Here is a 26,703-nt window from a genome sequence, read left to right as displayed (position 1 = left end):
AAGTTCAGACCAGTACGTGCCAAAGAAAGGAGGTATTACGATCATTGAGAATGAGAATAATGAACTAATACCGATCAGAATAGTTACTGCATGCATAATTTGCATAGATTACCGAAAGATGATCAAGACAACTAGGAAAGATCAGTTTCCTTTGCTATTATTGGACTAGATGCTGGATAAACTCGCGGGGCAAGACTATTACTATTTTCTCAATGGTTACTCAGGGTATAATCAGATCACTGTAGCACTAGAGGATCAACAGAAAACAACATTCACATGCCCGTATGGTACATTTGTAATTAGATGCAAGCAATTTGGTTTATGTAATGCACCTACTACATTTCAAAGATGTATGATGGCTATCTTCACTAACATGGTTGAGAAGTATTTGGAAGTTTTTATGGCTATCTTGTATGTGTTGTAGAAAGGATATAGCCCGGACGGGTAATCTTTTGATCTCAAATATAGAAAGGATCTAGCCTGGACGGGTGTTCATTGAGTGATCGAGCCTCTTGAAGAATATGTATGAATTGTGGATTTAGCCCGGAGAAGTAATCCGATTAGGGTCTAAATTTAGCCCGGACTGGTAATTCAGATCTGAGCTCATTAAGGGTGTTTGTCACTATAAGGGATTTAGCCTAGACTGGTAATCCCGTCGTAAGATGCGAGATTCGCGGGAGTGCATACATGAGATAATCGCTCTTATGACTTGACGGTAAATGGGTAATCCATCGAGATTTCTAGGAAACTCAACGGGATTAACATGAGATATAAAAATGAAACCGTTGAATGGTGATCTCATCTTAGACAAGTTACATGGTGCATTGTTATGTGACTATCTTATTGATTAAGTGCATGTGATAAGGAAACCATTCCGTCCTTGTTGGTATTATTGCCTAATATCATTGCATGCTAATTAATCAGTAAGTTTACTTTCTAGTTATTCGGGCTTACTAAGCATGTAAATCCTTACCCTTCTCTTTTCCCTGTCCTACATAGCTCGCAGACTCGTAAAGATTGGAAAACGATTGGAGATTCAACACACTATCATCTTGTCCAGCTTTGGTATATAAATACTTTTATTTTGATCAATGGCATGTATAGGCCTTTTGTTTATTTTGTTATAAGTGTCATTTGATTTGCCAATATGAAGGCTTGTAAAGGTATACATGTTCACTTGTATATGGCCATGGGAATTGGCTCGTGTTGATGTAGGTTATGACCTACAAATTTGTGCATGTTTATATTCAATTGTGCTAGTGAGGATGAAATATGGCCTACCACATTTACATACAAGTAATGTGACCAAATCACATGGGATGACTAGGTCATAATTGGAAATGAGTAATAATAATGAGCCAATGTTAAAAGTATTTAAAGGCACAGAAATCCTTAATACAAAGGGAATAACCTAGCATATGTAAAACCGATGAGATGAAGTTTACATGCAATGAGGTTTGTCAAGGTCATTCAAGTTGTATAATTAGGCCTTGTTATGTATTATGGGAACCTATAAGAGTATGGGGTTGATAGAGGGTGACCAAAGGCTTAGAAAATTCCTAACAAGGTTCACACGGGTAGACACACGAGCGTGTGTCTAGGCCATGTGTGACACACGGATTACCCCATGGGCCTGTGGTATGGCCGTGTGTCCCCTGCACCTAAAACTTTTAAGTCAGAATGCATGGTAGTAAACACACGGGTAGAGACACGGCCGTGTGTCTCAACCATGTGGAGGGCACGGTCTAGCACACGGGCGTGTGTCTTGGCCGTGTACCCCTAAAAGTATGCTGACGTCATAAACAAAATACGCAAGTTTTTAGACACGAGCGACCACATGGACGTGTCTAGGCCATGTGAAGGACACGGGTTAGGGGCACGGGTGTGTGCTTGGCCATGTGAAAACCCCTGTAGGTTCGAAATGGAAAATATTTTTTAGAAATTTAACACAGGTGTAGGACACAAACGTGTCCTAAAGCACACGGGCGTGTGCATTGCCTCCACACGGGCATGTGAGGCTTAACCTAGAAAATTTTCTAAGAAGTTTGTCAAGTTCTCGGTCTAGTCCCAGACCGTTTTCAATGTTTGATTTAGGCCTTATAGGCCCATAATAGGGACACTAAGATGTTGTTTGAATGGTTTCAAATTGGAACAAAAGTTTATAACCCGTATTTCCCAAAAATGTTCAAGTACATGTCTGGTAACGCCTCGAACCTAGTTTCAGTCTAGGGTACGGGTAAGGGGTGTTACATTTAGTGGTATCAGATCTATGATTTAGTCAGTTCTAGGATTTTGACATGAGTTGATCATCGATTACCACCCTGGAAAAGAAAATGTGGTCGCCGACGTGTTAAGTAGAAAATCCTTGTTAGCACTGATTGCCATGGGCACTCGATTAGCGTTGTTTGATGATGGTTCAATCTTGGCAGAGCTAAGGGCTAGGCCGACATTTCGTCAGGATATTTATGATGCTCAGACTAATGATAATGACCTACAAGCTAAAAGAACTCAATGTGAGTCGGGCATTGAACCAGACTTTCAGATTGGTCCTGATGAATGTTTAATGTTCAGAGAAAGAGTTTGTGTACCAAGGAATGATGAAATTATTCAGAGAATTTTGCAAGAAGCACATGATAGCCATTTGTCTATTCATCTGGGAAGTACCAAGATGTATAATGATTTGAAAAAAATGTACTGGTCGGACGGCATGAAGAGAGATATCTCTGAATTTGTATCGAAATGCTGAATATGTTAGCTAGTCAAAGCTGAACATCAAGTACCTTCAGGTTTGTTACAACCTATAATGGTCCTCGAATGGAAGTAGGACAGGGTTACTATGGACTTTGTAACAGGATTACCATTGACCCCGAAATAGAAAGATGCTATATGGATTATATGGGTTGTGGTGGATAAGTTGACAAAGTCGGCTTATTTTATTCTGGTAAGGACAGATTATTCACTTGAGAAATTGGCCGACTTGTATATACCTGAGATTGTGAGATTACACGGGGTACCATTATCGATTATTTAGATAGAGACCCGAGATTCACTTCGAGATTCTGGAAAAAGCTACAAGAAGCCTTGGGTACAAAGTTAAGCTTTAGTACCGCTTTTCACCTGTAGACCGATGGCTAGTCTGAGCAGATGATTCAGATTCTTGAGGATATGTTGCGATGTTGCATCCTCAAATTTCAGGGTAGCTAGGAAAAATACCTGCCATTGGTAGAATTCGCCTACAACAATAGCTTTCAAACGAGTTTAAAGATGGCGCCTTATAAGGCATTGTATGGAAGGAAGTGTCGAACTCCATTGTATTGAACAAAACTCAAGGAGAGTCAGATTCACGGAGTTGATCTAATTAAGGAAACTGAAAAAAAGGTTAAAGTCATACGTGACTGTTTAAAAGCGGCATCAGATAGGCAAAAGTCATATGCTGATCTGAAAGAACGGGGATTGAGTTCTAAGCTAGAGATAGAGTATTCTTGAAAGTATCTTCATGGAAAAAGGTGTTGAGATTTGGCCGAAAGGGCAAACTGAGTCCGCGATTTATCAGACCGTATGAGATCACTGAAAGAGTTGGACTATTAGCCTATCGTTTGGCATTGCCACCTGAACTAGAAAAGATACACGATGTGTTTCATGCATCTATGTTAAAACGATATCGATCAGACCCCTCTCATGTAATTTCACCGACAGAGATTGAAATTAGACCGGACATGACTTATGGTGAAGAACTAGTTAAGATTTTAGCTCGTGAGGCTAAACAGTTGAGAAATAAGGATGTGACTTTGGTAAAAGTCTTATGGCATTGACATGGTGTAGAAGAGGCTACATGGGAGCTGAAGGAAACCATAAGAAGCCAATATCCTAACCTGTTTACTGGTAAGACTTTCGAGGACGAAAGTCCCTAAGGGGGGAGAAATGTAACATCCTGAAATAGGGCCTAGTCGGAACAGTGGTTTCGGGACCACAAATCTAACGTTGAAATATTTATTTTATGATTATTATAAGGTCTAGAATATTAGAATATGCATGTGTTAAAGTTTCATAAAGAAATTTTATGAGTAAGGTGTCCAATTGAAAAATAAGGACCAAATCGAATAAATTGTAAAACGTGGATTCTCGAAGCAATTTGTATGAAATTACTTTATATCATTAATTAGAAGGTCTTAAAGAGCAATTTTCCCAATTTATAAGTTTTTAGACAAAAATGGGCATGTACGGATGAAATTTTAAAGAAAGGGATTAAGGGCATTTTGGTCATTTGGCTAATTAATGAAATAAAATGGGAAAATTAAGGCAAAAATCACCCAATCTTCTCCCTCATCCATTCAAAATTCCCAAGCCCTCCATAGCTAGGGTTTTCAACATTTTCAAGCTCAAAAGTAAGTGCTCTCAAGCCCTGTTTTTAATGTTCTTTGTATTTTTAAAATCCCGGTAGCTTACTCTCTCCATTTCTACCCATATTTTAAGTTAGGGTTCATGTTTTCAAAGTGACCCATGTGTGACATGATTATTCTTTGATGTTTTATGGAGGAATATGAAAGTTGGATGTGTGTTAAACATCTTTTCTTAGGTATTTTCATGAAAAACCCCTAAAAGGACTTTTTTCCAAAAGGTGTAAAATATGTGGTATAACTGTGAAATAATGGAAAATTGTGGGCTACCATAAGAGGGAAAAGCATTTAGCTAGGCTTGGGTAAGGTAGAAATTGCATGCATTCAATATATGATCCTAGGGACTAAATCGTAAAAATGTGAAAGGTTAGGTGCAAAACGGTTATTTTGTCTGGGGGTGAAATTTAGACTTGAAACGAATAATGTGAGGTATTAATGATTCATTTTTATTGTTATAGACCCTGAGGAACAAATTTTGAAGGTCGATCGAGGAAAACGAAAGGTTTCATAATAACCGAAACGTGAAACTGAGATGAATACCGGGTAAGTTTGATTAACTTAAAGTAAACTCATAATATACCTAATTGCATGTTTTATGAATGTATGAATATTGTATTTGATGATGGCATGAAAATCCATGAAATGTGTTATTAATAATGTCATTATGATACATGTCCCGGTTGAGGTTAAAAAGGAAGTCTGATGAGTAAACCATGATTTATATGTGACTTGAGATCCTGCATGTGTTGTAGAAAGGATTTAGCTCGGATGGGAAATCCATTGATCTCAAATATAGAAAGGATCTAGCCCGAATGGGTGTTCTTTAAGTGATCGAGCCTCCCTAAGAATATGTGTGCATTGTGGATTTAGCCCGGAGAGGTAATCCGATTAGGGTCTGAATTTAACCTGGACTGGTAATTCAGATCCGAGCTCATTAAGGGTGTTTGTCGCTATAAGGGATTTAGCCTGGACTGATAATCCTCACATCACCTTATGAGTTGATATTACGGGGATTTAACTAGACTAGTAATCCTTCCAAAATGTGCGAGGTTCGCGGGAGTGCATACATGAGATGATCGCTCTTATGACTAGATGGTAAATGGGTAATCATCGAGATTTCCAGGAAACTCAACGGGATTAACAGAGATATAAAAATGAAAATGTTGAATGGTGAGCTCATCTTAGACAAGTTACATGGTGTATTGTTATGTGACTATCTTGTTGATTGAGTTCATGTGATAGGGAAACAATTCCGTGCTTGCTGGTATTGTTGCCTAATATGGTTGCATGCTAATTAATCGTTAAGTTTACTTTCCAGTTATTCGAACTTACTAAGCATGTAAATGCTTTCCCCTCTCTTTTCACTGTCTTACAGAGCTCGCGAACTCGTAAAGATTGGAAAACGGTCAGAGATTCAGCACACTATCATCTTGTCCAACTTTGGTATATAGATACTTTTATGTTGATCAATAGCATGTATAGGTGATAAACTATAATTTATACATATTTTTTATCCCATGCTTAGCACATTTATGGATGGTTTCTCCTTAGAATTGGTGAATTCGATGCTCCTAATCCTTTAATTTCATGTTTTATACTTAGGTGAGCATAGGAGAGTAAAAAGAGTGAGAAACGAGCCGAAAACGGAGAAAATGGACCCACATGGGAAATCAACACGGCCTGGACTTTCTCAAATTGGCGTGTCACATAGCCGTGTCCCTTTGGCAGGATTGAAGCATGACTTACACGGGTATACTACACGGCCGTGCCTGTTCAACAGCCTTGACCACGGGCTGGAGTAATCGCACACGGGCGTGTCACATGAGTGTGTCCTTGTCGAGCCCAAGTATAACCCTATTCAGAATAGGCCAATTTTGGGGGCTCTTAGGTAGTCTAAAACCTATTTAAACACCTGAGAAGGCACTTAAGAGGGGGACGCAGAGTAGGAAGCAAGGAATTACTCAAGGAAAGCCAATTGATTCATCTCAGAAGCGAGATTCATCATCAAGATTGAAGATCTCCCTTCAAGTCCCTTCAGGAGTTTTGGGTTTTCTTATGTTTTGTTATCCTTGTGCTTTTGAGATGTTTTCTTTCATAAGTATGAACTAAACCCCCTAAATACCTAAGGAAAATGAAACCTAAGATGGATCTTGTTATTATTATCTGAATTATATGATAAATATTTGACTTGTTCTTAATTATGTGTTCTTAATTCTTGTTTTGATATTCCAGGATATTGACTCAAGTTAAGCTCTTATTCAGAGGGGGAATAGACCCTGTCTAAGAGTAAATTTGTCATAATCAAGCGGAGTTGATTGCACGCCTAGACATAGGGTGACAAGATTTTGCCAGATTAGGGTAAAACCTAATAAGGGAATTCATAGATCGAGTTAATGCAATTCTAGGGTGTTAATTAGAAAGAGATTTCAATTATTCAACCTAGGGTTAGACGTTATTAGTCTCGAGAGAGATAATAATATAACTTAGGGATTTCTACGGATCAAGTCAAATAAATAAATCGTCTGATTCAGAGTCAAATAACAAGTGAAGTCTAGGTGGATTTTTCCTTAGGTATTGTCTTAATCAATCGAATTTTCTCAAATTTTCTTTCTATGCATTCTTAGTTTAGTAATTAGTTTAGATAACCAAACCTCTTAATTTTTAGGCTAGATAATAAAAAGGAAGTAAATACTAGTACTCGTGGTTCCTTTAGGTTCAAAAATTCGGTCTTGCTGAACTATACTACTGTTCGATAGGTACACTTGCCTTAATCGTGATAATAAGTTAGTCTCAAGAACAATTCATTTATAAATTTTTAAAACCTATCACGAATATCACGCATCAAGTCTTTGGCGCCATTGCCGAGGAACTAGGATATTAGGAACACTCGATTTTTATTACTTTAGTTATTTTACTTTTATTGCAATTTAAATTTTTATTTTCTTTTCTAATTCTTCATTTATTTTCTTCTGACAGGTTTATCTAGTTTATGACCAAAAAAAACCCGTCAGAACCACTACTTTTTGACGGTGAGATCAACTGCACAGTTTGGAAAAATTGAAGAGAAAGAAGGCGAAGCTTAAGATGCATAGAGGACGAGCAAGAGGACGACACTTCAACCACAACCGAGGAGATGGCTGAAAACCAAGAAAATCTGCTACCTCCTGGTATTGCTGTTGATCCAGTAAATCAGAATCCTACTCCACGTACTATGTATGATTATGCTAAACCTAATTTAACAGGAACTGAATTGAGCATAGTTAGGCCTACTATTGCTGCAAATAATTTTGAACTGAAACTTAACACCATTCAAATGATCCAACAGTTTGTTCAGTTTGATGGTTTGCAAGACGAGGATCCCAACACTCACTTGTCAAATTTCTTAAGAGTTTTGCGACACTTTTAAAATTAATGGCATTTCTGATGACGCCATTCACCTTCGGTTGTTTCCCTTTTCATTGAGAAATAAGGCTAAACCGTGGTTGAACTCATTGCCATGAGAATCGATCACTACTTGGTAATAGATGACCGAAAAAAAATTATTAAAATATTTTCTATCGGCTAAAATAGCCAAATTACATAATGATATCTCCTCTTTTGTACAGATGGATTTAGAAATACTCTATGATGCATGGGAGAGATACAAGGACCTTTTGCGAAGATGCCCTCACCATGGGTTACCACTCTGGCTACAGGTCCAAACGTTTCACAATGGCCTGAACCCTTCGACTCGGTAGATGATTAACGCAGCCGCTGGTGGAACTATCAATAATAAGACACCCAAGGTGGCTTACGAATTTATTGAGGAGATGTCACTGAATAACTATCAGTGGCAAGTTATGAGGACAAAGCCGACGAAAGTAGCTGGTGCTTTCAACCTCGATGCGGTTACTATGCTATCTAACCAAGTAGAACTCTTAAATAAAAAGATTGACAGTTTGTGTGGTTCTACTCAGGTACATCCAGTGATGAGGTGCGATTCGAATAGTGGAGGAGCATGCACATAATATCAACCCTTAAACCCTAGCATCGAGGAGGAACAAGTCCAATATATGGGTAACATTAACTCTAGACCCTAAAATAACCTGTATAGTAACACTTATAATGCAGGTTGGAGGAACTATCCCAATTTCTCTGGGGCGATCAAGGGAATCAGACGCCACAACATCCTCCGGGTTTTCAACAACCACCTTACTGGCAAGAAATTGAGGAGATGTTAACAAAATTCATATCGGTTTCAGAAACTCATTTCTAGAATACCGAGATAGCCCTTAAAAATCAACAAGCGTCAATCCAAGGGCTTGAAACTCAGATAATGTAACACCCCGTACCCGAGACCGTTGCCGGAGTCGAACACGAGGTGCTAACAGACTTAATTCATTTATTTGCACAGTCCATTTTTAAAATTTCCAGACAAGCTGGCTAACTGCGTCACTGTCACCTTAACAATCATATCTCGAGTTCCAAAACTCGAAAACCAGTTCCGTAAATTTTTCCTGAAAATAAACTCATATGTCCATCTACAAATTATTTTCTAGAATTTTTGGTCACGCCAATTAGTACAGTTTATTAGTTAAAGTCTCCCCTGTTTTAGGGTTCGACTACTCTGACCTTCATGCATTACGACTTAGATATCTCCCTGTACAGGGCTTCAATACTTATTCCGTTTGTTTATAAAGAAACTACACCAAAAAGGAATCTGTAAATATAGTGCATGACTTCTAATTATCTCTGGTTAATTTATAGTGAATTTCCAAATTCGGAATAGGGGATCCAGAAATCGCTCTGGCCCTGTTTCACAAAAACTTAAACATCTCACAAAATACGGCTCATATGATCGTTTCGTTACTTTCATGTGAAAATAGATTCATCATGGTTCAAGTACATAATTTATTCACTATTTAATTCCATTCCTACTATTTTTATCGATTTTTCAAATCCACATCACTGCTGCTGTCAGCATCTATTTTTAAGGTAAACTTTACCTATTTCATGGTTTTCCATGGATCAACTAAAATTTTGTCATACATAGCACCAAAATGATCGTTATTAACCATTCCAATGGCTAATCGTTACCGACATTTTCATAACACTCCATGATCATCATACAAAATGATTATAACGCTATGCTCAAAATATATATAAGCCATTTTCGCATGGCTAACCAAATATATACATTACTGAAAGGTACATGACCAACAACAAAAGGGTAGTCCTATACATGCCATTTTCAAAGTTCAACTAAAAGAGTACCAAAAGGGCTTTGATAGTGTGGATGACTTCGACTTTGACACTCCCGAATCCGATAGCTGACGAACCAAAATCATTAAAACAAAGAATCAAAGAAACGGAATAAGCATTTAATGCTTAGTAAGTTTTTGAGTAATGAAATCATGCACAACTGAAGTATAGCATTCATATGACTAAACGAATAGTTTCATATACACATATTCTCACAATCATACCTACTTCACATTTCCAACCCTTATATTCATACATAAGGAATCAACTTGACTAAAGGCCGGAAATTTGTTAATCGATTGAGCGAATACTATTTAAAAGGAGTCAATTATTCCGATGCATATACAAAACATACCTCATTGTTGGGGTTTTACGAGCGTATTAATTGAAATTATTACAGCGAGATTGCTCATTCCCAAACCAAGTACCTTCGGGAATTAGCCGGATATAGCTACTCGCTTAAATGCCTTCGGGATTTAGCCCGGTTATAGTAACTCGCACAAATGCCTTCGGGACTTAGCCCGGATATAGTAACTCGCACAAATGCCTTCGGGACTTAGCCCGGATATAGTAACTCGTACAAATGCCTTCGGGACTTAGCCCGGATATAGTAACTCGTACAAATGCCTTCAGGACTTAGCCCGGTTATAGTAACTCGCACAAATGCCTTCGGGACTTAGCCCGGTTATAGTAACTCGCACAAATACTTCGGGACTTAGCCCGGTTATCATCCGAATAATCATGCACATATATCAATAAATCATGACACATCCTTATTTCATTTTTATTACTAAAGCTCAAACACAAGACATTTATCAAACCTTACCAATTTCGGCTCAATAGCCACATACAAAGAGCATGATTTTGACTTGCTTCATAACATGACCTCTATTCACATTCGGATGCCCGTTATAAGTATAAACTAAATACCTCAATATATGTAACTCAAGTAGATTCATTATATCACTGTTTATTTGTTATGCTTATATGTCATGACTTAAACAAATCATAAACTAAGTTCCATTGCTCGAAGACTTACCTCGGTTGTTGTCGAACGATTTCAACAGCTATTCGACCACTTTTTCCTTTCCTTTATCAGATTTAGTTCCCCTTTGCTCTTGAGCTTAAATTTAAACAAATAAATTTATTTAATTATTTTTCACTTGGGCAATTCCATTCAATACATGTATGTCATACAATCTAAGTACAATGACCTTGTTCAATACTATTTAAACATCATGCATTATCGAATTTCATCAACACCATCTAACTTCATATAGAAACACATATCATCCCAAGTCGATACACAAGTCAAATGCATCATTTAAATTGTCAAAGTACACAATTTAGTCATATCTCTCTACCATAGTTTCTTCACTTAAACCGAATTAGCAAGCCCATATAGTCTTTGGCCGAATGCTATATAACCCAAGTCATCAAGAGTTTTATCATTTAACACTTAGATATCCATTCAAAACACTTAACCGGCCTTTGACCAAGACTTTAAACAAAGTCTATGTTCGGCTATCACACATATGGGCATTATTAGTTTAAAGTTTTAACAAGATTAATTTCTTTGATCTTAACCTAAATGACAACTCCCATTCTCCTTATTTCAACCGAATTATTCATAACATCAAGACTAAAATTTTTGCACCTTGAACTTCATACATTTATAAAAACTTTCATAACTTATTCGGCCTTATCAAGAACCATTTAACATGCAAGGAAAAATAATCATAGAGGAAGAAGTTAACATTCTAAATAGACTCAATTTTTGACCGAATGTACAAGGTGTCTCTAAGCTACTCATCCAGAAATCTTTACCCCATTCTAGTCATTCCCCTATTGTTCCCTACAACATGAAAATAGCCCCTAATTCCAACACTTAATCATTCGGCATCTTGCTCAAATCACCATAGGAAATCTCAACTTTCTTGACAATACCAAGAGTGCATTCACAAATTAACTTAGCATAATATAAAGCCAAATCAACAAATTCAAAGCTTACCTCCTAATAGCTAAAGATGAATGCCGAATTGCTCTAGGTATGTTTTCCCTTAGTTTTCCTCTTTGTTTCCGCTTGAGAGAGGTAGGAGAAGAAGATGAACACCATCCTCTTTCTTCTCTTTTATTTAATTCATTTTATTACAATTATTAATTCATTTGTTAATACAAAATTGTTTTAAATTTGAATTGGTGGAGCATTATCTTTTCTTGGCCGGCCACTATGTTCATTATGGGTAAATTGACATGCAAAACCACTCTTTTCAATGCATGTACTAATAGACCATTGTAAGATTAACCTCTCACTTTGCAACAATGTTTCATATAAGTCCATTTTAATAAATCCACATAAAAATGATCAAATTAATGCATGAAACTTTCACACATGCATTTACTCACATCATAAACACAGAATATAACTTTTAATTATTTATAAGACTCGGTTTCATGGTCCCGAAACCACTTTTCGACTAGGGTCAATTTAGGCTGTCACAACTCTCCCCCACTTAAGAAATTTTCGTCCCCGAAAATCTTACCGGTAAATAGGTTTGGGTGTCGTTCTTTTATAGAGTTTTCGGTTTCCCAAGTAGCTTCTTCGATTCCGTGTTTGAGCCATAACATCTTTACTAACGGAACCCTTTTTTTTCACAACTCTTTCACTTCACGAGCTAGGATACGAATCGGTTCTTCTTCATAACTCAAGTCAAATTGAATTTCAACCTCTGATGGACTAATTATGTGCGAAGGATCAGATCTGTAACGTCGAAGCATCGAAACATGAAAGACGTTGTGAATCCTTTCAAGTTCAGGGGGTAAAAGCAACCTATATGCAACTGGACCAACTCGTTCGGAGATTTCATACGGCCCAATGAATCTCGGACTCAGTTTGCCCTTACGGCCAAATCTGAGTATCTTTTTCCAAGATGAAACCTTAAGAAACACTTTGTCTCCCACCTGATACTCAATATCTCTTCGTTTTAAATCTGCGTACGACTTCTGACGATCGGATGCTGCCTTCAGACTTTCACGAATTATTTTTACTTTCTGCTCAGCATCTTTGATCAAATCAACTCTGAAAATTTTACCTTCACAGAGCTCCGTCCAAAACAATGGTGTATGGCATTTACGACCGTACAAAGCCTCGTAAGGTGCCATCTTAATACTTTATTGAAAACTATTGTTGTAAGCGAATTCAATCAAAGGTAAATACCGTTCCCATGAACCACTAAACTCAAGGATGCAACATCTCAACATATCCTTGAGTATCTGAATTATCCGCTCGGATTGACCATCGGTTTGGGGATGAAAAGCAGTGCTAAAATGCAGCTTGGTACCCAAAGCTTCTTGCAATTTCTTCCAAAATTGTAACACCCCGTACCCGAGACCGTTTCCGGAGTCGAACACGAGGTGTTAACAGACTTAATTCATTTATTTGCACAGTCCATTTTAAAAATTTGCAGACAAGCTGGCTAACTGTGTCACTGTCACCTTAAAAATCATATCTCGAGTTCCAAAACTCGAAAACTAGTTTCGTAAATTTTTCCTGAAACTAGACTCATATTTCCATCTAAAAATTTTTTTCTAGAATTTTTAGTCGAGCCAATTAGTACAGTTTATTAGTTAAAATCTCCCCTGTTTCATGGTTCAACTACTCTGACCTTCATGCATTACAACTTATATATCTCCCTGTACATGGATTCAATACATATGCTGTTTGTTTCTAAAGAAACTAGACTCGAAAAGGAATCTGTACATATAGGGAATGACTTCTAATTATCTCTGGTTAATGTATAGTTAATTTCCAAAGTCGGAATAGGGGATCCAGAAATTGCTCTGGCCCTGTTTCACGAAAACTTAAACATCTCACAAAATACGGCTCATATGATCGTTTCGTTACTTTTATATGAAAATAGATTCATCAAGGTTCGATTACATAATTTATTAACTATTTAATTCCATTCCTACTATTTTTATCGATTTTTTAAATCCACATCACTGCTGTTGTAAGCATCTATTTTTAAGGTAAACTTTACCTATTTCATGGTTTTCCATGGATCAACTAAAATTTTGTCATACATAGCACCAAAATGATCGTGATTAACCATTCCAATGGCTAATCGTTACCAACATTTCCATAACACTCCATGATCATCATACAAAATGATTATAACGCTATGCTCAAAATATATATAAGCCATTTTCGCATGGCTAACCAAATATATACATTACCGAAAGGTACTTGACCAACAACAAAAGGGTAGTCCTATACATGCCATTTTCAGAGTTCAACTAAAAGAGTACCAAAAGGGCTTTGATAGTGTGGATGACTTCGACTTTGACACTCCCGAATCCGATAGCTGACGAACCAAAATTTATAAAACAAAGAATCAAAGAAACGGAATAAGCATTTAATGCTTAGTAAGTTTTTGAGTAATGAAATCATGCACAACTGAAGTATAGCATTCATATGACTAAACGAATAATTTCATATACACATATTCTCACAATCATACCTACTTCACATTTCCAACCCTTATATTCATACATAAGGAATCAACTTGACTAAAGGCCGGAAATTTGTTAATCGATTGAGCGAATACTATTTAAAAGGAATCAATTATTCCGATGCATATACAAAACATACCTCATCGTTGGGGTTTTACGAGCGTATTAATTGAAATTATTACAGCGAGATTGCTCATTCCCAATCCAAGTACCTTCGGGAATTAGCCGAATATAGCTACTCGCTCAAATGCCTTCGGGATTTAGCCCGGTTATAGTAACTCGTACAAATGCCTTCGGGACTTAGCCCGGATATAGTAACTCGCACAAATGCCTTCGGGACTTAGCCCAGATATAGTAACTCGTACAAATGCCTTCGGGACTTAGCCCGGTTATAGTAACTCGCACAAATATTTTCGGGACTTAGCCCGGTTATAGTAACTTGCACAAATGCCTTCGGGACTTAGCCCGGTTATCATCCGAATAATCATGCACATATATCAATAAATCATGACACATCCTTATTTCATTTTTATTACTAAAGCTCAAACACAAGACATTTATCAAACCTTACCAATTTCGGCTCAATAGCCACATACAACGAGCATGATTTTGACTTGCTTCATAACATGACCTCTATTCGCATTCGGATGTCCGTTATAAGTATAAACTAATTACCTCAATATATGTAACTCAAGTAGATTCATTATATCACCATTTATTTGTTATGCTTATATGTCATGACTTAAACAAATCATAAACTAAGTTCCATTGCTCGAAGACTTACCTCGGTTGTTGTCGAACGATTTCAACAGCTATTCGACCACTTTTTCCTTTCCTTTATCAGATTTAGTTCCCCTTTGCTCTTGAGCTTAAATTTAAACAAATAAATTTATTTAATTATTTTTCACTTGGGCAATTCCATTCAATACATGTATGTCATACAATCTAAGTACAATGACTTTGTTCAATACTATTTAAACATCATGCATTATCAATTTCATCAACACCATCTAACTTCATATAGAAACACATATCATCCCAAGTCGATACACAAGTCAAATGCATCATTTAAATTGTCAAAGTCCACAATTTAGTCATATCTCTCTACCATAGTTTCTTCACTTAAACCGAATTAGCAAGCCCATATAGTCTTTGGCCGAATGCTATATAACCCAAATCATCAAGAGTTTTATTATTTAACACTTAGATATCCATTCAAAACACTTAACCGGCCTTTGACAAAGACTTTAAACAAAGTCTATGTTCGGCTATCACACATATGGGCATTATTAGTTTAAAGTTTTAACAAGATTAATTTCTTTGATCTTAACCTAAATGACAACTCCCACTCTCCTTATTTCAACCGAATTATTCATAACATCAAGACTAAAATTTTTGCACCTTGAACTTCATACATTTATAAAAACTTTCATAACTTATTCGGCCTTATCAAGAACCATTTAACATGCAAGGAAAAATAATCATAGAGGAAGAAGTTAACATTCTAAATAGACTCAATTTTTGACCGAATGTACAAAGTGTCTCTAAGCTACTCATCCAAAAATCTTTACCCCATTCTAGTCATTCCCCCATTGTTCCCTACAACATGAAAATAGCCCCTAATTCCAACACTTAATCATTCGGTATCTTGCTCAAACCACCATAGGAAATCTCAACTTTCTTGACATTACCAAGAGTGCATTCACAAATTAACTTAGCATAATATAAAGCCAAATTAACAAATTCAAAGCTTACCTCCTAATAGCTAAAGATGAATGCCGAATTGCTCTAGGTAAGTTTTCCCTTATTTTTCCTCTTTGTTTCGGCTTGAGAGAGGTAGGAGAAGAAGATGAACACCATCCTCTTTCTTCTCTTTTATTTAATTCATTTTATTACAATTATTAATTCATTTGTTAATACAAAATTGTTTTAAATTTGAATTGGTGGAGCATTATCTTTTCTTGGCCGGCCATTATGTTCATGATGGGTAAATTGACATGCAAAACCACTCTTTTCAATGCATGTACTAATAGACCATTGTAAGATTAGCCTCTCACTTTCCAACAATGTTTCATATAAGTCAATTTTAATAAATCCACATAAAAATGATCAAATTAATGCATGAAACTTTCACACATGCATTTACTCACATCATAAACACAGAATATAACTTTTAATTATTTATAAGACTCGGTTTTGTGGTCCCGAAACCACTTTTCGACTAGGGTCAATTTAGGGCTGTCACAGATAGGCCAGCTTGCCAAACTGATTTCTAAGCGACCACAAGGTAGTTTGCCGAGTAACACTGAACCTAACCCAAGGGAGAAAATCAATGCAATTACCATTCAAGATGCGGAAGAGTTAGTTGCACCTGAACCAAAATTGAAGTAAGAAATTGTGGTAAGTAAGGGTAAGGGTGAGGTGGACCACAATGACCAGAAACTGGTAAGTAAAGAATACAAACCTCATGTGCCATACCCAAACGCGGCAAGGAAAGACTGCACAGAAGAACAATTCGGTAAATTTCTTAAATTATTAAAAAAAATTACATATTAACTTACCGTTTACTGAAGCTCTTTCGCAGATGCCAAACACAGTCAAATTCTTAAAGGAGATTTTAACAAATAAATGAAAGTTGGATAAGACGTCGCATGTGGAGTTGAATGCAGTTTGCTCAGCCATTCTACAGAATAAGCTACCCAACAAATTGAAAGATCTAGGGAGTTTTACGATTCCTTGTTTAATTGGTAGTTTAGATGTTCATAATGCATTGGTTGACTTAGGGGCAAGCATTAATGGTATGCCTTATAAAATGTTTAAATAGCAAGGTCTTGGGAAACCCAAACTGTGACAGCCCTAATTTGACCCTAGTCGAAAAGTGGTTTCGGGACCACAAAACCAAGTTATAAAAATAATTAACCGTTATATTCTATGCTTATTGTATGTGTAAATGCATGTGTGAAAGTTTCATGCTTTAATTTTGTCATTTGTATGTGAAATTTACTAAATAGGACTTATGTGAGACAATTGTGAAATGTGATAGGTTAATTTTAAAGTAGTCTATTAATGCATGTTATAAAAAGGATGGACTTACATGTCAAATATTCATTTTTTTTATGTAGTGGTCGGCCATGATGATGTTTTATATAGAATATATGTATTATTTATTAGTTAAATGGCTTTATATTTTATAATATTAATAAAAAAAAAGAGAAAAAGGGGTGATAAAACAAAGTTTCATCTTTGTTCTTCTTGGCCGAATTGAAAGAAAGAAAATGGGGCAAGACTTTCGGTCATTTTAAGCTTGAGGAAGGTTAGTAAATTACGTTAGTTTTTGAAATTTTAAGCTTGTTTTAAGTTAATTAGTTAGTTTCATACTTAGCCCATGTCAAAACTTTGAAATTTGGGTGATGATTTGAGCATTCGGTTTTGGTTGATAAGGGAGGGAATTGGATTATTATCTCTACATTTTGATGAAGAATTGTTGAAGAGAAAAGTTTGAGTTAGTTAAGGTTATAAATTGCTAATACTCATACGTATAATAGCCGAACATGGATTTGCTTAATGACTTGAACAAATGCCGTTTGGGTGTTTTGAAATGAATAAATTAGATGTTTGATCATCTAAGGGTTCGACATTGTGCATGATTTTTAAGAGTATGATTTTGAATAATATGAGTATTGGAATGTGAGTAATGTTATGCATAGGTAAAATTATTATGTTCGGCTTTGGTATTATATATGTATAATTAATCCATTTTGCTAATAATATATAAGGTGATAAATAATAAGATTATTGATGACTTGTGTTTTATGACATTCGGCCAAGGACTATATGTGCTTGTTAATTGGGTTTAAGTGAAGTAAATATGACTGATGGATGTGATTAGGTTGTGGTTTATTGTTGACTTGTTTTGGTTGTATAAATTATCTTGTGAATTGGTTTGGAAGTGTTAAATAATGAGCATGCTTTGTGGCCGTAAGGTTATTTTATAATGTGTCGTGACATTAACTTAGCTAGTCGAATTGATGAGAAATGAATTGGATGTATATATAGGTAATATTGACAAGCTACTTAGCACATAAGTTTTGTTTATTGGTTCGGCAATTGAGCTAGAAAATAATTATTGGTAACATGGTAACTATGCACTTATATATATGGTATCTTAAGCATATTTGTCCATTTGGTAAGGTTAGCTAATGGTTCACGTATCGATTATTCTATTCGATATGTGCATGAATTGAAGTAATAAGTTCGGTAATCAGCTTATGAAATACGTGTAATGATATATTCCCGGTTATAAGTTAAGCATTAGATAGTTGTGATTCATTGGATATAATGTTTGAATATTACATTGGGAAATATATGCATGGTTGCCTATTAATTAGTTTGAAATGATTCATAATAAGTTGATATTCGTATATATATAGTTGTATTCATGTATAACGTAGCATAATAAGTTATGTAAATCTTTGTTTGTACATTCGAATTAGATAGAGATTAAATAAGCATGAAATTGAGTCATGGTATAATTTATAAAATATAATATGTATTGGAGCTATATATGATTGTTAAATGTGATGACTAAGAAGTAAAGTTGAGTAAGTAATTAAATAAATATATTTGTTTAAATTAAGCTCAAGAGCAAAGAGGGTTGAAATCAGATAGGGGAAAAGAGAAAGCAATCGAGTAGCCTATCTGCAACTGTTCAAATATACCCGAGGTAAGTTTTGAGTAGTCACCATTACTATATACTTGATGATGCCTTGATATGTGTAAATTGGATGAATTGGGATCTTTTGGTCTTACTTGAATTAAGTTTTATGATAAATAACTTATTTATATGAATTATAGACGAATGGTCACAATAGGGTAAGTTTGAATGGTGAAAGGGATATGTGAGAATTATCTATGATGCTTGAACAGTAATGTAAATGATGGTGCTCATATAGAGCTTAATTTCGAATGTGGCAATGACTACTAATGTGATATGTTGAACGAGGTGTATTAATATACGATTAGATATGCATGATATTTGAAAATTATATCTGGACTTAAAGTTCGCAGGCTATATGCGGGAAATATATCCGAACTTAAAGTCCGCAGGCTATATGCGGGAAATATATCCGGACTTCAGGTCCGCAGGCTATGTGCTAGAAATATATCCATGCTTAAAGTACCGAAGGCTTAGTGCTAGTGACTGGACTCGGGTTTTAAACCTAGCAGGCTTAACGTCGGTGATTCGAGTAAGATTATGAATTAGAATGTTCGAGGTAACTACTACTGATTATGTTTGATACAGTATGATGGCCAAGTACGTATTATGTACTCGTATGTGAATCGATTATTAAGTGAACTAGTATTAATAAAGAACGATATAATTTTGCTATATCTTTGCTACGTGATTCTGCCTACTATTGGTGGAATACGTTGGTTTCTGTTGTGCCAGAAAGCGAGTGACTTGGTGGAGTTCTTCCAAACCGAGTTCCGAAAAAAGTATATCAGCCAAAGATTCATCGATCAGAAACGGAAGGAATTTCTTGAACTTAAACAGGGTTCCATGTCAGTTACTGATTATGAACGAAAATTTGTGAGGCTTAGCTGGTATGCCCGACAATGTGTTTCTTCAGAAGCTATAATGTGTAAACGTTTCAAAGATGGATTGAACGAAGATATAAAACTGTTTGTTGGCATTCTTGAAATCAGAGAGTTTGTAGTACTTGTCGAGCAAGCTTGCAAAGCCGAAGAGCTCAGTAAAGAGAAAAGAAAAGCCAAATATGGAGCTAGAGAGTTTCGTAAAAGGTCTTTGGGAAAGCCCTTTCGGCAGTCACCGAAGAAATTTCGAGATGATTCAGACCGATCTAAGAACACTTCGGGCTTTTCCAGACAAGACTATGATTGACCCCCTATGAGGACGCGAGCCACTTCGGTTGCCATTGTTGGAAACTATCGTCGGGACAGGACCGAGTGCAAGTATTTTGGGAAATGGCATTTGGGGAGTTGTAGATTTCATGACCGCTCCTTTTATAAGTGTGGATCAGCCGACCACTTTATCAAGGACTGCCCGAGATTGTCTGAACAGAATATGAATCAGAATGGGAAATCGGGTACTACTACAGCTTGAGGTAGACTATCTAGGAATGCGGGGAATACTGGTGGCGGTCAGAAAGGGTCTAGAGATCCTACGATCAGATTTGAGGCTCGTGCTCCTACTAGAGTTTATGCTATTCGGGCATGCGAGGATGTTTCTTCGCCTGATGTCATTACCGATACTTTCACTCTCTTTGATACTATTGTGATTGCATTGATTGATCCTGGTTCTACTCATTCATATGTATGTGAGACTTTAACATTCAGTAAGACTCTACCTGTTGAGTCTATTGAGTTTGTGATTCGAGTGTCGAATCCCTTGGGTCGATATGTGCTAGTTGGCAAAGTGTGCAGAAAATGTCCCCTAATAATCCGAGGTTCTTGTTTTCTGGCTGATTTGATGCTTTTACCGTTTGATGAATTTGATGTTATTCTCGGTATGGATTGGTTGACTGTGCATGATGCAGTTGTGAATTGCAAAAGAAAGACTATTGATTTGAGATGTGCAAATGATGAGATAATACGAGTTGAGTCTGCTGGCGTGAACGGATTACCCGCAATAATATCCTTGATGTTGGCTCAAAAATATGTAAAAAAGGGGTGTGAAGCATATCTTGCATATGTACTTGATAGTAGAGAATCAGAAAAGAAGCTTGAATCAGTGCCAGTGATTTGTGAGTATCTGGATGTTTTTCCCAAAGAATTACCGGGGTTACCACCTGTTCGGGAGGTAGAGTTTGGCATTGAACTTGTACCTGAGACTACACCAATTTCGATAGCTCCGTATCGTATGGCACCAACGGAATTGAAGGAATTGAAAACTCAGTTGCAAGAGTTGACGGATAGAGGTTTCACTCGACTGAGTTTCTCACCTTGAGGTGCACTAGTATTATTTGTGAAAAAGAAAGACAGAACCATGAGAATGTGTATCGACTATCGTCAATTGAATAAAGTGACAATAAAGAACAAATATCCGTTATCGCGTATTGATGATTTGTTTGATCAGCTGAAGGGAGCCTTAGTGTTTTCAAAGATAGATTTGAGATCGGGTTATTATCAGTTGCAAGTTCGAGACTCAGATATACCTAAAACTGCTTTCAGAACAAGATACGGTCACTACGAGTTCTTACTGATGCCGTTTGGGCTCACTAATGCCCTTGCGGTATTTATGGACTTGATGAATTTGATCTTCAGACAGTGTTTGGACCTTTTTTGTAGTTGTGTTTATTGATGATATTTTGGTCTATTCGCGAGATGAAACCGAACATGCCGAGCACTGAGATTAGTGTTGCAGATTTTACGGGATAAGCAGTTATATGCTAAGTTTAGTAAATGTGAGTTCTGATTGAGAGAAGTTAGCTTTTTGGGACATGTGGTATCCACATCAGGTATTCGAGTTGATCCAAGCAAAATTTCAGCCATACTCGATTGGAAGCCTCCGAGAAATGTTACTGAAGTTCAGAGTTTTTTGGGACTTGCTGGTTACTACAGACAGTTTGTAAAGGGTTTCTCGATGATAGCCACACCAAAGATGAAACTACTTCAGAAAGATGTTAAGTTTGAATGGTCAGAAAAATGTTAGAAAAGTTTCGATCAATTGAAAACTCATTTGACTGAAGCTCCAGTGTTAGTGCAGCCCGAATCTGGTAAAGAGTTTGTCATTTACAGTGATGCATCCTTACTTGGGCTGGGTTGTGTATTGATGCAAGAAGGTCGAGCTGTAGCTTACGCGTCGAGGCAATTGAAGCCGCATGAGAAAATCTATCCGACCCATGATCTTGAATTAGCTGCCATCGTATTCATTTTGAAAATATGGCGACACTACTTGTTTGGAGAGAGGTGTCATGCATATTCAGATCACAAAAGCCTCAAATATTTGATGACTCAAAGAGATTTGAATCTGCGACAAAGACGTTGGCTTGAATTGTTGAAAGATTATGAGCTTGTCATTGACTATCACCCGGGAAAGGCTAACGTGGTTGTCGATGCTTTAAGTCGCAAGTCACTGTTTACTTTGCGAACGATGAATGTACATCTATCTGTTTCATCCGATAATGGGTTAGTAGCAAAATTAAAAGCCAAGCCATTATTGATTCATCAAATACGTGAATCTCAGAAAGTCGACGATGAATTGGTTGCTAAACGAGAAGAATGTGTTTCAAATGTGGAATCAGAGTTTCAAATTGACGATAACGATTGTGTGAGGTTTAGAAATCGATTGTGTGTTCCAAGAAATTCAGAACTTATTTCGATGATTCTGAGCGAGGCTCATAGTAGCCGAATGTCAGTCCACCCGGGTAGTACGAAGATGTACAACGATCTGAAACGTCAGTTTTGGTGGCCTGGTATGAAACGAGACATTTCTGACTTTGTTTCGAAGTGTTTGATATGTCAACAAGTGAAAGCGAAACATCAAGTGCCTTTGGGATTACTTCAGCCGATCATGATACACGAATGGAAATGGGATTGAATTACGATGGATTTTGTATCTGGGTTGCCATTGTCGTCAAGCAAGAAAGATGTGATCTGGGCTGTTATTGATTGATTGACAAAGTCGGCTCATTTTATTCCCGTACGTATGGATTATTCACTTGACAAGCTAGCCGAATTGTATGTTTATCAGATTGTAAAGTTACACGGGGTACCTATTTCTATTGTGTCGGATAGAGATCCGAGATTCACATCATGATTTTGGAAGAAATTGCAAGAAGCATTGGGTACCAAGTTGCATTTTAGCACCGCTTTTCATCCCCAGACCGATGGTCAATCCAAGCGGATAATTCAGATACTCGAAGATATGTTGAGATGTTGCATCCTTGAGTTTAGTGGTTCATGGGAACGGTATTTGCCTTTGATTGAATTCACTTACAACAATAGTTTTCAATCAAGCATTAAGATGGCACCTTACGAGGCTTTATACAGTCGTAAATACTGTACACCGTTGTTTTGGACCGAGCTTAGCGAAAGTAAAATCTTCAGGGTTGATTTGATTGAAGATGCTGAGCAGAAAGTAAAAGTGATCCGTGAAAGTCTGAAAGCAGCTTCAAATCGTCAGAAGTCGTATGCGGATTTAAAAGGAAAGGACATTGAATATCAAGTCGGAGACAAAGTGTTTCCTAAAATTTCACATTGGAAAAAGGTGCTCAGATTTGGCCGTAAGGGCAAATTGAGTCCGAGGTTCATCGGGCCATATGAAATATCCGAACGAGTTGGGCTAGTCGCATACAGATTGATTTTACCCCCTGAGCTTAAAAAGATTCACAACGTTTTTCATGTTTCGATGCTTCAACATTATAGATCCGATCCATCGCATATAATTAATCCATCTGAAGTTGAGATTCAATCTGATTTGAGTTACGAAGAAGAATCGGTTCGTATTTTGGCTAGTGAAGTAAAAGAACTAAGAAATAAGAAAATCTCATTAATGAAGGTACTGTGGCTTAAGGATGGGGTTGAAGAAGCTACTTGAGAACTTGAAGACTCTATGAAAGATCGATATCCTAACTTATTCACTAGTAAGATTTTCGAGGACAAAAATTCCTTATGTCGGGGAGAGTTGTGACTGCCCTAATTTGACCCTATTCGAAAAGTGGTTTCGGGACCACAAACCGAGTTATAAAAATAATTAACCGTTACATCCTATGCTTATTGTATGTGTAAATGCATGTGTGAAAGTTTCATGCTTTAATTTTATCATTTGTATGTGAAATTTACTAAATAGGACTTATGTGAGACAATTGTGAAATGTGATAGGTTAATTTTAAAGTAGTCTATTAATGCATGTTATAAAAAGGATGGACTTGCATGTCAAATATTCATCTTTTTTATGTAGTGGCCGGCCATGATGATGTTTTATATAGAATATATGTATTATCATTAGTTAAATGGCTTTATATTTTATAATATTAATAAAAAAAAAAGAAAAAGGGGTGATGAAAATAAAGTTTCATCTTTGTTCTTCTTGGCCGAATTGAAAGAAAGAAAATGGGGCAAGACTTTCGGTCATTTTAAGCTTGAGGAAGGTTAGTAAATCATGTTAGTTTTTGAAATTTTAAGCTTGTTTTAAGTTAATTAGTTAGTTTCATACTTAGCCCGTGTCAAAACTTTGAAATTTGGGTGATGATTTGAGCATTCGGTTTTGGTTGATAAGGAAGGGGATTGGATTATTGTCTTTATGTTTTGATGAAGAATTGTTGAAGAGAAAAGTTTGAGTTAGTTAAGGTTATAAATTGCTAATACTCATATGTATAATAGCCGAACATGGATTTGCTTAATGACTTGAACAAATGCCGTTTGGGTGTTTTGAAATGAATAAATTAGATGTTTGATCATCTAAGGGTTCGGCATTGTGCATGATTATTAAGAGTATTATTTTGAATAATATGAGTATTGGAATGTGAGTAATGTTATGCATAGATAAAATTATTATGTTCCGCTTTGGTAGTATATATGTATAATTAATCCATTTTGCTAATAATATATAAGGTGATAAATAATAAGATTATTGATGACTTGTGTTTTATGACATTCGGCCAAGGACTATATGTGCTTGTTAATTGGGTTTAAGTGAAGTAAATATGAATGATGGATGTGATTAAGTTGTGGTTTATTATTGACTTGTTTTGGTTGTATAAATTATCTTGTGAATTGGTTTGGAAGTGGTAAATAATGAGCATGCTTTGTGGCCGAAAGGTTATTTTATAATGTGTCGTGACATTAACTAAGCTAGTCGAATTGATGAGAAATGAATTGGATATATATATAGGTAATATTGACAAGCTTCTTAGCACATAAGTTTTGTATATTGGTTCGGCAACTGAGCTAAAAAATAATTATTGGTAACATGGTAACTATGCACTTATATATATGGTATCTTAAGCATATTTGTCCATTTGGTAAGGTTAGCTAATGGTTCACGTATGGATTATTCTATTCTATATGTGCATGAATTGAAGTAATAAGTTCGATAATCAGCTTATGAAATACGTGTAATGATATATGCCCGGTTATAAGTTAAGCATTAGATAGTTGTGATTCATTGGATATAATGTTTGAATATCACTTTGGGAAATATATGAATGGTTGCCTATTAATTAGTTTGAAATGATTCATAATAAGTTGATATTCGTATATATATGGTTGAATTCACGTATAACGTAGCGTAATAAGTTATGTAAATCTTTGTTTGTGCATGCGAATTAGATAGAGATTAAATAAGCATGAAATTGAGTCATGGCATAATTTATAAAATATAATATATATTGGAGCTATATATGATTGTCAAATGTGATTACTAAGAAGTAAAGTTGAGTAAGTAATTAAATAAATCTATTTGTTTAAATTAAGCTCAAGAGCAAAGAGGGTCGAAATCAGATAGAGGAAAAAAGAAAGCAATCGAGTAGCCTATCTGCAACTGTTCAAATATACCCGAGGTAAGTTTTGAGTAGTCACCTTTAATATATACTTGATGATGCCTTAATATGTGTAAATTGGATGAATTGGGATCTTTTGGTCTTACTTGAATTAAGTTGTATGATAAATAACTTATTTATATGAATTATAGATGAATGGTCACAATAGGGTAAGTTTGAATGGTGAAAGGGATATGTGAGAATTATCTATGATGCTTGAACCGTAATGTAAATGATGGTGCTTATATAGAGCTTAATTTCGAATGTGGCAATGACTACTAATGTGATATGTTGAACGAGGTGTATTAATATACAATTAGATATGCATGATATTTGAAAATTATATCTGGACTTGAAGTCCGGAGGCTATATGCGGGAAATATATTCGGACTCAAAGTCCGCAGGCTATATGCGGGAAATATATCCGGACTTCAGGTCCGCAGGCTATGTGCTGGAAATATATCCAGGCTTAAAGTCCCGAAGGCTTAGTGCTAGTGATTGGACTCGGGTTTTAAACCTAGCAGGCTTAACGTCGGTGATTCGAGTAAGATTATGAATTAGAATGTTCGAGGTAACTACTACTGATTATGTATGATACAGTATGATGGCCAAGTACGTATTATGTACTCATATGTGAATCGATTATTAAGTGAATTAGTATTAATAAAGAATGATATATATATAGATATATGTGTGGGTGATTACAGTATCTACGAATAAGAGAATGGCCTATTCGGATGATGTCCATCATTATATGAAAAAAAAATATGACTTAAATTAATTGTATGAGCTATATTGGATATTGAAAATTTCTTTGTGTTTTTATATATATGTACATTCGGCTAGGTGATATATAATTAGATTACGAGTTTGGTGATTCATAATGTCGATTTAAATGACAAGTCTTATTTGTTTGAATTGCTTAAAACTTACTAAGCCTCGAAAGCTTACTCTGTTCCTTATTTCTCTGTTTTATAGATTGTTGATTTTGGCCACCGACTCGGGGATTGTCGGCAGTTCGTCATACTATCGATCTTTTTTTTAGTACTGTT

General features: G+C 36.1%; 1 non-coding gene across 1 annotated transcript; it reads right to left on the bottom strand.

Annotated features, from left to right (window-relative positions):
* Window positions 1–7,970: 7,970 nt before the first annotated feature.
* Window positions 7,971–8,076, bottom strand: LOC121228387 (small nucleolar RNA R71). Its single transcript, XR_005925963.1, has one exon. It is a non-coding gene; the product is annotated as a small nucleolar RNA R71 (small nucleolar RNA).
* Between the last annotated feature and the right edge of the window lie 18,627 nt (window positions 8,077–26,703).

This window comes from Gossypium hirsutum, chromosome A04, assembly GCF_007990345.1.
Source record: "Gossypium hirsutum isolate 1008001.06 chromosome A04, Gossypium_hirsutum_v2.1, whole genome shotgun sequence".
Lineage (NCBI taxonomy): Eukaryota > Viridiplantae > Streptophyta > Magnoliopsida > Malvales > Malvaceae > Gossypium > Gossypium hirsutum.
This window is presented reverse-complemented; position numbering and strand designations above follow the sequence as displayed.